Raw genomic sequence first — 16,003 nt, 5'->3', positions numbered from 1 at the left:
AGGGTCCCCTGTTCCCTACATCAGGGTCCCCTTCATCAGTGTCCCCTTTAGAGTCCCCTATTCCTTACATTAGAGTCTCCATCGTAGTCCCCCTTTACATCAGAGTTCCTCAGATCAGGGCCCCCTTCAGGAGTACCCTGTTCCTTACATCAGGGTCCCCTTCAGAGTCCCCTGTTCCTTACATCAGGGTTTCCATCGTAGCCCCCCTTTACATCAGAGTTCCTCACACCAGGGTCCCCTGTTCCCTACATCAGGGTCCCCTTCATCAGTGTCCCCTTTAGAGTCCCCTGTTCCTTCCATTAGGGTCTCCATCATAGTCCCACTTTACATCAGAGTACCTCAGATCAGGGCCCCCTTCAGGAGTACCCTGTTCCCTACATCAGGGCCCCCTTCAGAGTCCCCTGTTCCCTACATCAGGGCCCCCATTCAGAGTCCCCTGTTCCCTACATCAGGGCCCCCATTCAGAGTCCCCTGTCCCTTAAATTAGGGTCTCCATCGTAGTCCCCCTTTACATCAGAGTTGCTCGGATCAGGGTTCCCTTCAGGAGTACCCTGTTCTTTACATCAGAGTCCCTGTTCCCTACATCAGGGCCCCCATTCAGAGTCCCCTGTTCCTTACATCAGGGCCCCCTTCAGAGTCCCCTGTTCCCTACATCAGGGCCCCCTTCAGAGTCCCCTGTTGCCTACATCAGGGCCCCCTTCAGAGTCCCCTGTTCCCTACATCAGGGTCTCCATCATAGTCACCCTTTACATCAGAATTCCTCAGATCAGGGTTTCCTTCAGGAGTCCCCTGTTCCTTACATCAGGGCCCCCTTCAGAGTCCCCTGTTCCCTACATCAGGACCCCTTCAGAGTCCCCTGTTCCCTACATCAGGGCGCCCTTCAGAGTCCCCTGTTCCTAACATCAGGGCCCCCTTCAGTGTCCACTTCAGAGTCCCCTGTTCCCTACATTAGTGTCCCCTTTAGAGTCCACCGTCCCTTACACCAGGGTCTCCATCATGGTCCCCCTTTATATCAGAGCTCCTTTTTCCTTACATCATGGTCCCTTTCAAAGTCCCCTGATCCTTACATCAGGGTTCCCTGTTACATAGGAAGGGGGGGGGGGATATTGAAGCAGAGACTGTAATTAAGGCCGGGTTCACACTGTTGCCGCATGCAGCACACAGCAGGGGTCCAGTGCGTGCTGGTTCACTGGTTCAGATCCGATTTCAGCCCGAATTTTGGGCTAAAATCAAACATGAAAAACTCACCAAAAAAGGCACACGTTTTTTCCGGCACACCGCACCAGACCTGCTCCATAGAGAGCCAGTCACATTCTCCTCTTATGAGAATTAAATGCGGGGAAATGCGCATTCAATTCGCATAGGTGTGAAGCTGGCCTTAGAATACACCACTTACCCTAGCTGCAGGCCAGATTACAGTATGCGGCCCACAGGCCATAGTTTGAAGATCCCTGATCTAATGGATATGTACAAAAATAAATAATAATCATTATTCATAAAATAATAAGATATGCCAATGATAAATGATCAGTGAAAGCATACAAGTACACGAAGAGGCTCAATTATAAAACAAACCCGAGGGACTAAAAAATAAATAAAAAACTGGGCCAAATTAACCACTTAAGACCCGGACCTTTAGGCAGCTAAAGGACCTGGCCAGTTTTTGCGATTCGGCACTGTGTCGCTTTAACTGACAATTGCGCGGTCGTGCGACGTGGCTCCCAAACAAAATTGGCGTCCTTTTTTTCCCACAAATAGAACTTTCTTTTGGTGGTATTTGATCACCTCTGCGGTTTTTATTTTTTGCGCTATAAACAAAAATAGAGCGACAATTTTGAAAAAAAATGCAATATTTTTTACTTTTTGCTATAATAAATATCCCCCAAAAATATATATATAAAAAAAATGTTTTCCTCAGTTTAGGCCGATACGTATTCTTCTACATATTTTTGTAAAAAAAAAAAAAAAAAAAAAAATCGCAATAAGCGTTTATCGATTGGTTTGCGCAAAATTTATAGCGTTTACAAAATAGGGGATAGTTTTATTGCATTTTTATAATTTTTTATTTTTTTACTACTATTGGCGGCGATCAGCAATTTTTTTCGTGACTGCGACATTATGGCGGACACTTCGGACAATTTTGACACATTTTTGGGACCATTGTCATTTTCACAGCAAAAAATGCATTAAAAATGCTCTGATTACTGTGAAAAGGACAATTGCAGTTTGGGAGTTAACCACAAGGGGGCGCTGAAGGGGTTAAGTGTGACCTCATTTGTGTTTGTAACTGTAGGGGGGGTGTGGCTGTAAGTGTGACGTCATTGATTGTGTTTCCCTATAAAAGGGAACACACGATCAATGACGGCGCCACAGTGAAGAACAGGAAAGCTATCCATGTTCTTCAGCTCCGGGTACCGATCGTGGGACTCCAGCGGCGATCGGGTCCCGCGGTCACGGAGCTTCGCCCGCGACCCACGGCTGGGCACTTAAAGAGGACGTACAGGTACGTGCTTGTGCCCAGCTGTGCCATTCTGCCGATGTATATGTGCAGGAGGCGGTCCTTAACCACTTCCCGACCGCCGCATGTATATGTACGTCGGCAGAATGGCACGTACAGGCAAATGGGCGTACAGGTACGTCCTTGCCTTTCCGCGGGTCGGGGGTCCGATCGGGACCCCCACCGCTACATGCGGCGGTTGGATTCCCGCGGGGAGCGAGACGGGACGACGGCGCGGCTATTCGTTTATAGCCGCTCCGTCGCGATCGCTCCCCGGAGCTGAAGAACGGGGAGAGCCGTGTGTAAACACGGCTTCCCCGTGCTTCACTATGGCGGCGCATCGATCGTGTTATCCCTTTTATAGGGAGACTCGATCGATGACGTCAGTCCTACAGCCACACCCCCCTACAGTTGTAAACACACACTAGGTGAACCCCAACTCCTACAGCGCCCCCTGTGGTTAACTCCCAAACTGCAACTGTCATTTTCACAATAAAGAATGCAATTTAAATGCATTTTTTTCTGTGAAAATGACAATGGTCCCAAAAATGTGTCAAAATTGTCCGAAGTGTTCGCCATAATGTCGCAGTCACGGAAAAAAAAAAAAAAAAAAAAATCGCTGATCACCGCCAATAGTAGTAAAAAAAAAATTATTAATAAAAATGCAATAAAACTATCCCCTATTTTGTAAACGCAATAAATTTTGCTAGGTAGAAGAATACGTATCGGCCTAAACTGAGGAAATTTTTTTTTTTTTATATGTTTTTGGGGGATATTTATTATAGCAAAAAGTAAAAAATATAGCATTTTTTCAAAATTGTCGCTCTATTTTTGTTTATAGCGCAAAAAATAAAAACCGCAGAGGTGATCAAATACCACCAAAAGAAAGCTCTATTTGTGGGGAAAAAGGACGCCAATTTTGTTTGGGAGCCACGTCGCACGAGCGCGCAATTGTCTGTTAAAGTGACGCAGTGCCGAATTGTAAAAACGCCTTTGGGCATTTAGCAGCATATTGGTCCGGGGCTTAAGTGGTTAAAAATAAATATTTCCAATCTAATGCGGCATTCAACTTCTTCCATCCTAGAGTCATCAACAGTAACAGCGGACACAACCCATTCCCATACCTTCTGTCAGGGCCGTCTTTCATGTTGATCGGACCCTGGGCAAAAAAAATCTTGCCCCCCCCCCCCCCCATGCAATTTTGCTCTCCACCTGCTCTGAGACATACAATAAATATCAGATATACTTAAAATCAATTTACTGCATCAATCTGGCAGTGATTGCGATTGGTTGCCAGAGGTTACAGTATATCATTACCACTTACTGACTGGTTGCTAGAGGTTACAGCACACATTACAGCTCACTGATTAGTTGCTAGAGTTACAGCACATGATTTCTTCTTGTCGATTGGTTGCTAGACATTACTGTACAGTAATACTGCTCACTGATTGGTTGCTAGGGGTTACAGCACTTCAACTCTTCACTGCAGAGGAGCATGATATACATATGAATGCCGCCTTTATTTACATATAAATGCCGCCGGCCTCATCTATTTACATATGAATGACGGTTATTTACATGTAAACACAGGGTCTGCAGGTGAGTCATCTTTACACAACAATAGGGCAGAGCTGGGCAGCGTTAGTAGCAGCACTTCACACTGAGATATCAGGACACAGCACAAGACTAAGGCTGCATTCACATCTAGGCGGACAAAATCGCAGCGTTTTGTCCCGCGAATTGCGGCGACAAATAGCGGCGTTTTGTACCGCGATTTGAGGCGATTGTCCACCTAGATGTGCCCCTAGATTGTCCCCCTATGGAGATGGTTCCCATCTCCTATGCCGAACGCCGCCTGAAAAAAAGGTCCGGGACTTTTTTTCAGGCGGCAGGCGTGGAGATGTGAACCATCTCCATAGAGGGCAATGTTAAATCATCCCTCTGGCGTGTCGGGGGGGCAGCGGCGTCACACTACAGGCGACAAAACGCCTAGGTGTGAATGGGCTCTAAAACTTCACGGGACAAGGGAATTTAAACTGGGATAGTTGGCAAGTATGAGGCAGCTGCTTTGGGCCCCACAACAATGACAGGGCCCAGGGCAGCTTCCCCTTGTGCCCTGCCTTAAAGACAGCCCTGCCTTCTGTATACTCAGGAATTGTCAGGCCAGGAGTTCAGGTAAAAAGGGCAACAGTTTAGATGTGCTGATTGTGCAATAATTCAGTAATAAAGCGTACATACCATGAGAAGAACTGTAGGCAGAGCAGGCTTGCTGGTACTTGTGGTGCACCGCTGCAGAGGTAGGTAGAGCAGCAATGAGACTGGACCAAGCAGGAACAGGTCAGGACAGCCCAGATGGAATGGTGAGTCTGGTAACAGTAGGGTCAAACAGTCTAGACAAGCTGGGTCACATAGATCAAATCCAAATGGTACGGAAACAGCCGGGTCAGAACAAGCCGTGTCATCGGTGGTATACACAGAGCAGATATAAGCCGGGTCATCGGTGGTATACACAGAGCAGATATAAGCCGGGTCATCGGTGGTATACACAGAGCAGATATAAGCCGGGTCATTGGTGGTATACACAGAGCAGATATAAGCCGGGTCATTGGTGGTATACACAGAGCAGATATAAGCCGTGTCATTGGTGGTATACACAGAGCAGATATAAGCCGTGTCATTGGTGGTATACACAGAGCAGATATAAGCCGGGTCATTGGTGGAATACACAGAGCAGATATAAGCCGTGACATTGGTGGTATACACAGAGCAGATATAAGCCGGGTCATTGGTGGTATACACAGAGCAGATATAAGCCGGGTCATTGGTGGTATACACAGAGCAGATATAAGCCGTGTCATTGGTGGTATACACAGAGCAGATATAAGCCGGGTCATTGGTGGTATACACAGAGCAGATATAAGCCATGTCAAGTAAGAACACACAAGGCAGCATTTGCTATCACAAGTATTGATTCTGGGTGCAGACAGGTGTTTTAAACTTGAGCACTAATGAGCCAATCACTGTCATTTTCCAGGTAAGGGCTGTCTCAGGTGAGTTGTTTGTTTAGCAAAACAAAAAACCCAGTGGTGATTAAATACCGTGGAAAAAAAAAATTATAAAAATTTAATTTTGATACATTGTTGCATGACTGCACAATTGTCATTCAAATTGTGACAGCGCTAAAAGTTGAAAATTGGGCTGGGCAGGAAGGTGGTCAACGTGCCCAGTAGGTAAGTGGTTGGAAGGTAAAAAAAAAACCTTCCCTGTGCAGCAGAACCCCCTAATATTTATCTGAGCCCCCTCTCAATCCAGCGATGTGCCTCGCTTCTACAGGGACTCTCCCTCCCCATTGGCTGAGACAGCAGAGAGAGTCATTGGCTCCCACTGCTGTCAATCAGAGCCAATGTTGAGGGAAAGGGGGTGGAGTCAAGCCAGGGCTCTGTGTGTGAATGGACACACCCAATGCTTGGGTGCTCCCATTCCAAGCTCTTTGCTCTGGGGGGGCCCTCGGCAGGGGGGAGGAGCTGCCATGAAGCCCAAGAAGCAGGGTGAAGCTGCTGAGGAGGATGGAAGTCACTGAGGAAGCTGCCATGAAGCCAGAGAGGGCAGGTTGAAACCACCAAGGAGGATGGAAGTCGCCGAGGAGGAAGCTGCCATGGAGCCCGAGATGCAGGGTGAAGCCACCGAGGAGGATGGAAGTCACCAAGGAGGAAGCTGCCATGAAGCCCGAGACGCAGGGTGAGGAGGGGGAGACACAGGAAGGAGCCAAAGCTGGCCACGACCTAGATGGGGTAAGTACAGGGCCGTCCGACTGGGGGGGGGTGTAGGCAGGATGTCTTGCGGGCGCGCTCCCGTGATACAGCGAGCGGCCATAGCCGCTCACTGTATCACTCGCCCCATCACTGGATGTGATTGACAGCAGCGCCAGACAATGGCTGTGCTTCTCTCAAACCATCCGCTCTAGCCAATCAGCGGCCAGGCTGAGCGGGCCGGGGCGGCATCATCAGATGTTTTTTCACCTTAATTCATAGATTGCATCAAGGTGAAAAAAGTGTTTTCTTTACAACTCCTTTATGGTCATCTGCTGATCTGAAAACTGTAGTGGGGACTTTTAATGGCAACTATAATCACAGGTAATGTTACACACGGTGTCTCCGACTTCGTGGTGTTTCGCAGCAGTGACACCTATGCCGAAAACAGGAGATGGGGTCTCCTCCAGCCCCTCCCACTTCACATTTCTCACCAGTCAGCTGCGGGACAGTTGTTGAGCGGAGGGGTGGGGGGGGCTCGAAATTGTTGAGTGGGGGGAGGGGAATCGAAGTTGTTGAGCAGGGGGCGCAAATTTCTCTCACCTGTGGACACAATCAGTCATCGTCGCGCCGCTACTCCTCCTCCAGCAGTACTGCCCATTCAGCTCCGCCTGCCTCCTCCTTCAGCTCCGCCCGCCTCCTCCTTCAGTACTGCCCATTCAGCTCCGCCCGCCTCCTCCTTCAGCTCCGCCCGCCTCCTCCTTCAGTACTGCCCATTCAGCTCCGCTCGCCTTCTCCTTCAGCTCCGCCCGCCTCCTCCTTCAGTACTGCCCATTCAGCTCCGCTCGCCTTCTCCTTCAGCTCCGCCCGCCTCCTCCTTCAGTACTGCCCATTCAGCTCCGCTCGCCTTCTCCTTCAGCTCCGCCCGCCTCCTCCTTCAGTACTGCCCATTCAGCTCCGCTCGCCTCCTCCTTCAGCTCCGCCCGCCTCCTCCTTCAGTACTGCCCATTCAGCTCCGCCCGCCTCCTCCTTCAGCTCCGCCCGCCTCCTCCTTCAGTACTGCCCATTCAGCTCCGCTCGCCTTCTCCTTCAGCTTCGCCCGCCTTCTCCTTCAGCTCCGCCCGCCTCCTCCTTCAGTACTTTAGTACTGCCCATTCAGCTCCGCCCGCCTCCTCCTTCAGTACTGCCCATTCAGCTCCGCTCGCCTTCTCCTTCAGCTTCGCCCGCCTTCTCCTTCAGCTCCGCCCGCCTCCTCCTTCAGTACTTTAGTACTGCCCATTCAGCTCCGTCCGGCTCCTCCTTCAGCTCCGCCTGCCTTCTCCTTCAGGTCCGCTCGCCTCCTCCTGCAGAATCCGTGCTTGTTGGGAGGTATGATATAGTTCGGTGACCCCTGGCAAATCCTCATTCGACCCCCAGGTTGAGAATTACTGGTTTAGAGAATCGTGTCCAGCCCCTACCTCTCTGAGTTTTCACAACAGCAACAGGGTCACTTTAATTGAATGTTCCTGTCATGGCTGCAAAGCATAGTTGGCTGAAGACCAAAAACAGGAAGGCCATTAAGCAAACATCAGATTACATGCCGGCTTCTATACCAATTCTATCCATTAACATTTAGAGAGAAAAAAAAAATTGTTTTCCTATACATTAACCTCACTCCTTTAAATGTCTCAGAGTCTTCCATAACAAAGGTGATCACTGTAAAAAGGATTAGATCCAGTTCAGGAAACCCCATTAACCTCGCCTTCTATACGTCATCTTTCTAAAGAACGTGTTAGAAACCGTGTAATGCTGATTATATCGTTCATCTAATTTCACTCATCCTCATTGAGAGCCGGGACATATTTCTATCGCGCTCTTAGACAGAACGACTATGATTTGCCAAGTCCCACTGAGAATCACGGAGTATACTCCTCAAGCAACATCTTGAATTTCACATCATATTTCCAGGACGCTGCAGTGGTCACATTTGAGAAAAACTGAATATCCCCAGTCACACGGCCCGGTTCACACCTACGCATCTGCAGTTGATGCATTTTCTGGGTGCATTTTTTTCACACACGTTTTTTTACAAAACAAAAGCAAAAAAAAAAGCAGCAGAAACGCATCAAAAACACAACCACTACATTTTGGATGCGTTTCCATTGAAGTCAATAGAACCAAAATTGCAACCTGCTACGGGAAAAAAAAAAAGTCCCAGGCCTTGTTTTTCCAGCACATCCCACAGATGCTCGATTGGATTGAGATCCGGAGGCCACTGGCATCAGGGAATACTATTTCTATAAAGGGGTGTACTTGGTCAGGTGGTAGTAACATCCACATAAATAGCCAGACCAAAGGTTTCCCCAGCAGAACATTGCCCAAAGCATCACACTGCCTCCCCTGTCAAGGGAAAACCTTTGATGTCTGGGGGGGGGGGGGTGGATGTGATCTGGGGACCTCTGATGTGACGGGAGACTCTGATGTGATGGGGAGCCTTTGATGTGATGGAAGGACTCTAATGTGATGGGGAGTTCTCATATATAGGAGGACGATGCAATGGGGGTCTCCGACTCATGTTATGAGAAACCCCTGATATGACAGCAGACTCTAATATGATAGTGATAACCTCTGATGTGATGGAAGGCGCTCTGATGTGATAGGAGGATCTCTGATATGATGGAAGACCTCTGATGTGATGGAGGAACCTCTGATGTAATGGAGGACCTCTGATTTAATGGGGGACCTCTAATGTGATAGGAGGACCCCTTATGTGATGGGAGGTGCTCTGATGTGATAGGAGGACCTATGATGTGATTGGAGGACCTCTGATGTGATGGGAGGACATCTGCTGTTATAGGAGGACCTCTGATGCGATAGTGGAACCTCTGATGTGATGGGGGGACCTCTGATGTGATGGGGGGACCTCTGATGTGATGGGAGGACCTCTGATGTGATGGGAGGACCTCTGATGTGATGGGGGAACCTCTGATGTGATGGGAGGTGCTCTGATGTGATGGGAGGACCTCTGATGTGATGGGAGGACCTCTGATGTGATGGGAGGACCTCTGATGTGACGAGAGGACCTCTAATGTGATAGGGGAACCTCTGATGTGATGAGAGGACATCTGCTGTTATAGGAGGACCTCTGATGCGATAGTGGAACCTCTGATGTGATGGGAGGACCTCTGTTGTGATAGGGGAACCTCTGATGTGATGAGAGGACCTCTGTTGTGATGGAGGGAACCTCTGATGTGATAGGGGAACCTCTGATGTGATGAGGGGGACCTCTGATGTGATGGGAGGACCTCTGTTGTGATGAGAGGACCTCTGTTGTGATGGAGGGAACCTCTGATGCGATAGGGGAACCTCTCATGTGATGAGGGGGGACCTCTGATGTGATGGGAGGACCTCTGATGTGACGAGAGGACCTCTAATGTGATAGGGGAACCTCTGATGTGATAGGGGAACCTCTGATGTGATGAGAGGACCTCTGTTGTGATGGAGGGAACCTCTGATGTGATAGGATATCCAATGTGAAGTTATTTATATTAAGGTGATTATGTGCATTCTCCCAGGCTCAGGTTTCCCATTCATAATTAACATTTACATTTGTTACATTCTAGACTGGGATGCCTCCCAGATTTTGCACACTTTTAAAGGATACTGCAACTGAAAAAAAGGTTGACCATGAAGCAGTGCATTCTGGGAGCAGACACGCTATCACTGCAATGGGTAGATGACTATGCCAGTGTCTGAGATTGTAAATGGTGTTTTGGACAGGATTCCTGTGCATATTGAGGTGATACACAATGTTCCTTATGCACAGAGCCATAAGAACTAGACTGTAAACCATTTGTGGTTACTTGTGCATTATTTATATCTCCCAGAAACCTGATTTCCACCCACGTGGTTTGTTTTTTTTTCCAGGAAAGAATAGTTTGCTGTGCTGTAAAGTCTAGTTGTGGCAGAACCGGGAACTCAAAGTCTACAGTCTCCGTTATATTAATAGTGAAGACTGCAGACAGCGAACGTAAAAAAGCTTTTTAACCACTTCAAGTGAATCTGTAACTTTGCCCATCAAGACAAAACAACAGGTTCACTTTAATGCAGAAGTCCCCAGCAACGTTTTTACGTGTACTCGCCCACCACTGGCAGCCCGAGGCGAAGGAAAGTTCCACGTAAGCCAAGAATTGCTAGAGTTTTGGGCTTTGCCTGGCCCAGTGCTGACAAATGATTCTCCATACCAGGAATTTATTTTGGCTTCTAGCACTTAAAAACAAGGGCCCGGATTTAGAAAGGAGATACGACGGCGTATCTCCGGATACGCCGTTGTATCTCTGAGTTGCGAGGTCGTAACTATGCGACTGATTCATAGAATCAGGTTACGCATAGATTTCCCCAAGATCCGACCGGCGTAAGTGTCTTACACCGTCGTATCTTAGGCTGCATATTTACGCTGGCCGCTAGGTGGCGCTTCCGTATATTTAAGCGATGAATATGCTAATTAGGTAGATACGCCGATTCAGAAACGTATGTCCGTCCGGTGCATTTTTTTACGTTATTTACGTAAGGCTTTTTTCGGCGTAAAGTTACCCCTGCTATATGAGGAGTAGCCAATGTTAAGTATGGACGTCGTTCCTGCGTCGAGTTTTGAAAATTTTACGTCGTTTGCGTAAGTCGTTCGCGAATAGGGCTGTACGTAATTTACGTTCACGTCTAAAGCAATGATGACTTGCGGCGTAATTTGGAGCATGCGCACTGGGATTTTTTCACGAACGGCGCACTACGACAAGCCGAGAGAAATGAAGTTCAATGCTTCCGAGCATGCGTCGACTTGATTCTGAGCATGCGTGGATTTTTCGCCGACGAAATTCCACACAGACGATCGGAATTTCCCATCGGAAGGATTTAAAACATGTTCTATTTTTTTACTCCGATGGAAAAAAGTCCGATGGGGCCCACACACGATCGGAATTTCCGATGAAACAAGTCTATCGTGTGTACGCGACATAAGAGCAGAAAAATGTTAATAACGGCTTCTAGGAGCTTTAAAAAAAAAAAAAAAAAAAAACGCTAGTGTGCATGAATCCAAAGTATGTAAAAGTATTCATACCTGGAATTCTTCTTTTACGGAATGGTGAGGGAGTGAAGGAAAGATAAGCAAATGTTGCAGAGGAGGGGGGAGGAGATTAAAGCTGGCAAACTAACACATGACATGCATTGATAATAACATGTAATACTCATTGGGGTAGATTCAGGTAGATTTGCGCAGTTTTTACGGAGGCGCAGCGCACCGTTTTGCCGCTGCGCCTCCGCAAATTACCTGCGCTACCCTTGATTCACGGAGCAGTAGCTCCGTAAATTGCGTGGGCGCTCCGGCAAAATGCCCGGCGTAAGCGTGCGCAATTTAAATGATCCCGTAGGGGGCGGGAATCATTTAAATTAGGCGCGTTCCCGCGCCGAGCGTAGGGCGCATGCTCTGTCGGGAAACTTTCCCGACGTGCATTACGGCAAATGACGTCGCAAGGACGTCATTTGCTTCAAAGTGAACGTGAATGGCGTCCAGCGCCATTCACGATTCACTTACGCAAACGACGTAAAATGTAAACTTCGCGACGCGGGAAACGACGGGTATACGTAGCATTGGCTGCCCCTGCTATTAGCAGGAGCAGCCTTACGCGAAACCCGACGGACGGAAACTGCGTACGTAGGGCTCGCCTAACGTTGTGAATCGGCGTTAGTATGCAATTTGCATACTATACGCTGACCACTACGGGAACGCCCCCTAGCGGCCATCGTAAGAATGCAGCCTACGATACGATGGCATAAGAAGCCTTATTCCATTCATATCTTAGGCTGCAGTCGGCGTATCGAGGTTCCTGAATCAGGAGCATTCGATACGCCGGGGCAAGTAAGCAATTGCGCTGCGTAACTATGGTTACGCAGGCGCAATTGCTCTTTGAATCTACCCCATTATCCTCATTAGAGAAAACACTCAGCTTTTGGACAATATACCAACAGTATAGCACCCATCCCTTAGTTAAAGGGGTTGTAAAGGTAAATGTTTTTCCACCTTAATGCATCCTATGCATTAAGGTGAAAAAACATCTGATGTTTACTAACCTGAGCCCTCGAAAGTCCCGCGTCGAGAACACGCTGGATTTCGGCCCGGTCTTCTCGGCTCTTCATTGGATAGATTGATAGCAGCGCAGACATTGGCTCGCGCTTCTGTCAATCAAATCCAATGACGTGGGGGGCAGGGCCTATGAATGCAAATTCTGCACTCGGGAGCGCGCCTGCAAGGTAACCCCTCCTTGGGAAAGCGATTCCCAGGGGGGGTTAGCTGATACGGGGAGGAGCCGAGACAGCCGCTGAGGGCCCCCAGAAAGGTCGATAAAGTTGTGGAGAAGTATAAAGTAGGGTTGGGTTATAAAAAATAAAAAAAATCTCCCAAGCTTGGAACATTTCACGGAGCTCTGTTCAATCCATCATCCGAAAATGGAAAGAGTATGGCACAACTGCAAACCTACCAAGCAATGTCGTCCACCTAAACTGACCGGGCCGGGCAAGGAGAGCATTCATCAGAGAAGCAGCCAAGAGGCCCATGGTAACTCTGGAGGAGCTGCAGAGATCCACAGATCGTAGTAAAATAGAACATGTTCTATATCTAAACTCCGACTGAATGCATTAGAATATCCGATGGAAAAAGTCTGATGGGGCTACACACGATCAGAATATCCAATGGGAAAAGTCTGTCTGAACGTGTGTACAAGACATAGGTCGTGCTCTCCACTAATCTGCCATTAATGGAAGAGTGGCAAGAAGAAAAACATTGTTGGAAGAAATCCATAAGAAGCCCTGTTTGCAGTTTGCGAGAAGCCATGTGGGGGGAGGGGACACAGCAAACATGTGGAAGAAGGTGCTCCACAAATCTGGCCTTTATGGAGGAGTGGCAAGAAGAAAGACATTCTTTATGTAGAGCAACAATTCTTTTTTTTTTCAGATCTTTGCCATGAGGTGCCATGTTGAACATCCAGTGACCAGTATGAGAGAGTGAGAGCGATAACAGCAAATTTAACACACCTACTCCCCATTCACACCTGAGACCTTGTAACACTAATAAGTCACATGACACCGGGGAGGGAAATGGCTAATTAGGCCCAATTTGGACATTTTCACTTAGGGGTGTACTCACTTTTGTTGCCAGCAGTTTAGACATTAATGGCTGTGTGTTGAGTTATTTTGAGGGGACAGCAAATGTACACTGTTATACAAGCTGTACACTCACTACACAACATTGTAGCAAAGTGTCATTACTTCCGTGTTGTCACATGAAAAGATAGAAGGAAATATTTACAAAGATGTGAGGGGTGTACTTACTTTTGTGAGATACTGTGGGTGAAGGATGTTTTCTTTGTGCCATCTTCTTTGAAAAGATCAATAATTCAATTACAATCCCTCAGCATGAATGTGCGTTAATTAGAGAGCTGTAAGATAGGATTACTTTATATTGAATGTCTGATCTTTTCTGTAAACAATCCTAGAGGACTCGTCTGTCATGAATTAATATTGTAGGGATACTCATGAGATATGAAAAGATTCGATCACAATGTGCGGAGCAGACAAACATATTCTAGAAGGAACTTGCTTGTTTTATTGCAGGAATAAGAAAATATTGGACAATCAAAAACATTTTCATTGACAAATTCAATTGAGCTGAGTGAAGACGAGTGTCAGATAACAGACAGGAAGAAGGTCCATGTTTGCACCAAGTCTACACAGTGTCCATATTGTAATTGTACATTGAGTGACCCACTGGAGCTCCCAGTACAGAACAATGTCCAGAGCTCCCGACTCCACTCAGATTGTTGTTACGGTTATAGATTCAATTAGAAAGCACTAAAGCTTCAGATTTTTTTTTTTCTGAATTGATGGATACTGGTGAGGCTGCATTGATGGGCCCTGGTGAGGCTGCATTGGATGGGCCCTGGTGAGGCTGCATTTGATGGGCCCTGGTGAGGCTGCATTTGATGGGCCCAGGTGAGGCTGCATTTGATGGGCGCTTCATTAAAAAGGTAGGCTTTATATGGGCAGGGACAAGGGGGTGGGGTCAGGGGTGGAGCCGGGGGGGCGGCAAAATGAGGTTTCGCCTAGGGTGCCAAAAATCCTTGCACCAGCCCTGATGGAGATTTGCTATGAGAACAGTCCTCTCCATTTGCTGGTGGGTGTAACAGTACAGAGACACTGAACCCAATATGAGGAAGGGGGTCCATGTGGGGGAAACCTGAAAAAAATTGATTAGGTGTTCTAGTGAAAGTAATCCGCCATAGGACCAAAGTTGTAGTCGTCCACTATGACAGCAAGCAGGTAAGCTTCAGGTATGCAGCCCTAATCCAACTGGGGGCATCTCTACAGTAAGCAAAAAAGGGGGCGCAAAGCTGTGACCTGGTGACAGTACAGAGACACCAGACCCCAGTATAAGGTGTGTGGTGCAGGTGGGTGTGACCTGGTGACAGTACAGAGACACCGGACACCAGTATAAGGTGTGTGGTGCAGGTGGGTGTGACCTGGTGACAGTACAGAGACACCGGGCCCCGGTATAAGGTGTGCGGTGCAGGTGGGTGTGACCTGGTGACAGTACAGAGACACTGGGCCCCAGTATAAGGTGTGTGGCCTGGTGACAGTACAGAGACACTGGGCCCCGGTATAAGGTGTGCGGTGCAGGTGGGTGTGACCTGGTGACAGTACAGAGACACTGGGCCCCAGTATAAGGTGTGTGGCCTGGTGACAGTACAGAGACACTGGGCCCCGGTATAAGGTGTGCGGTGCAGGTGGGTCTAACCTGGTGACCGTACAGAGACACCGGACCCCAGTATAAGGTGTGCGGGGCAGGTGGGTGTGACCTGGTGACAGTACAGAGACACCGGACCCCAGTATAAGGTGTGCGGTGCAGGTGGGTGTGGTCTGGTGACAGTACAGAGACACCGGGCCCCAGTATAAGGTGTGCGGGGCAGGTGGGTGTGGCCTGGTGACAGTACAGAGACACCGGGCCCCGGTATAAGGTGTGTGGTGCAGGTGGGTGTGACCTGGTGACAGTACAGAGACACTGGGCCCCGGTATAAGGTGTGCGGTGCAGGTGGGTGTGACCTGGTGACAGTACAGAGACACTGGGCCCCGGTATAAGGTGTGCGGTGCAGGTGGGTGTGACCTGGTGACAGTACAGAGACACCGGTATAAGGTGTGCGGTGCAGGTGGGTGTGACCTGGTGACAGTACAGAGACACCGGGCCCCAGTATAAGGTGTGCGGGGCAGGTGTGTGTGGCCTGGTGACAGTACAGAGACACTGGGCCCCGGTATAAGGTGTGCGGTGCAGGTGGGTGTGGCCTAGTCACAGTACAGAGACACCGGACACCAGTATAAGGTAAGGTGTGCAGGTGGGTGTAATCTGGTGACAGTACAGAGACACCGGACCCCGGTATAAGGTGTGCGGTGCAGGTGGGTGTGACCTGGTGACAGTACAGAGACACCGGACACCAGTATAAGGTGTGTGGTGCAGGTGGGTGTGACCTGGTGACAGTACAGAGACACCGGACACCAGTATAAGGTGTGTGGTGCAGGTGGGTGTGACCTGGTGACAGTACAGAGACACCGGGCCCCGGTATAAGGTGTGCGGTGCAGGTGGGTGTGACCTGGTGACAGTACAGAGACACTGGGCCCCAGTATAAGGTGTGTGGCCTGGTGACAGTACAGAGACACTGGGCCCCGGTATAAGGTGTGC

The sequence above is a fragment of the Rana temporaria genome, chromosome 13 (assembly GCF_905171775.1).
Source record: "Rana temporaria chromosome 13, aRanTem1.1, whole genome shotgun sequence".
Classification (NCBI taxonomy): Eukaryota; Metazoa; Chordata; class Amphibia; order Anura; family Ranidae; genus Rana; species Rana temporaria.
Note: the sequence above shows the minus strand (reverse complement) of the source record.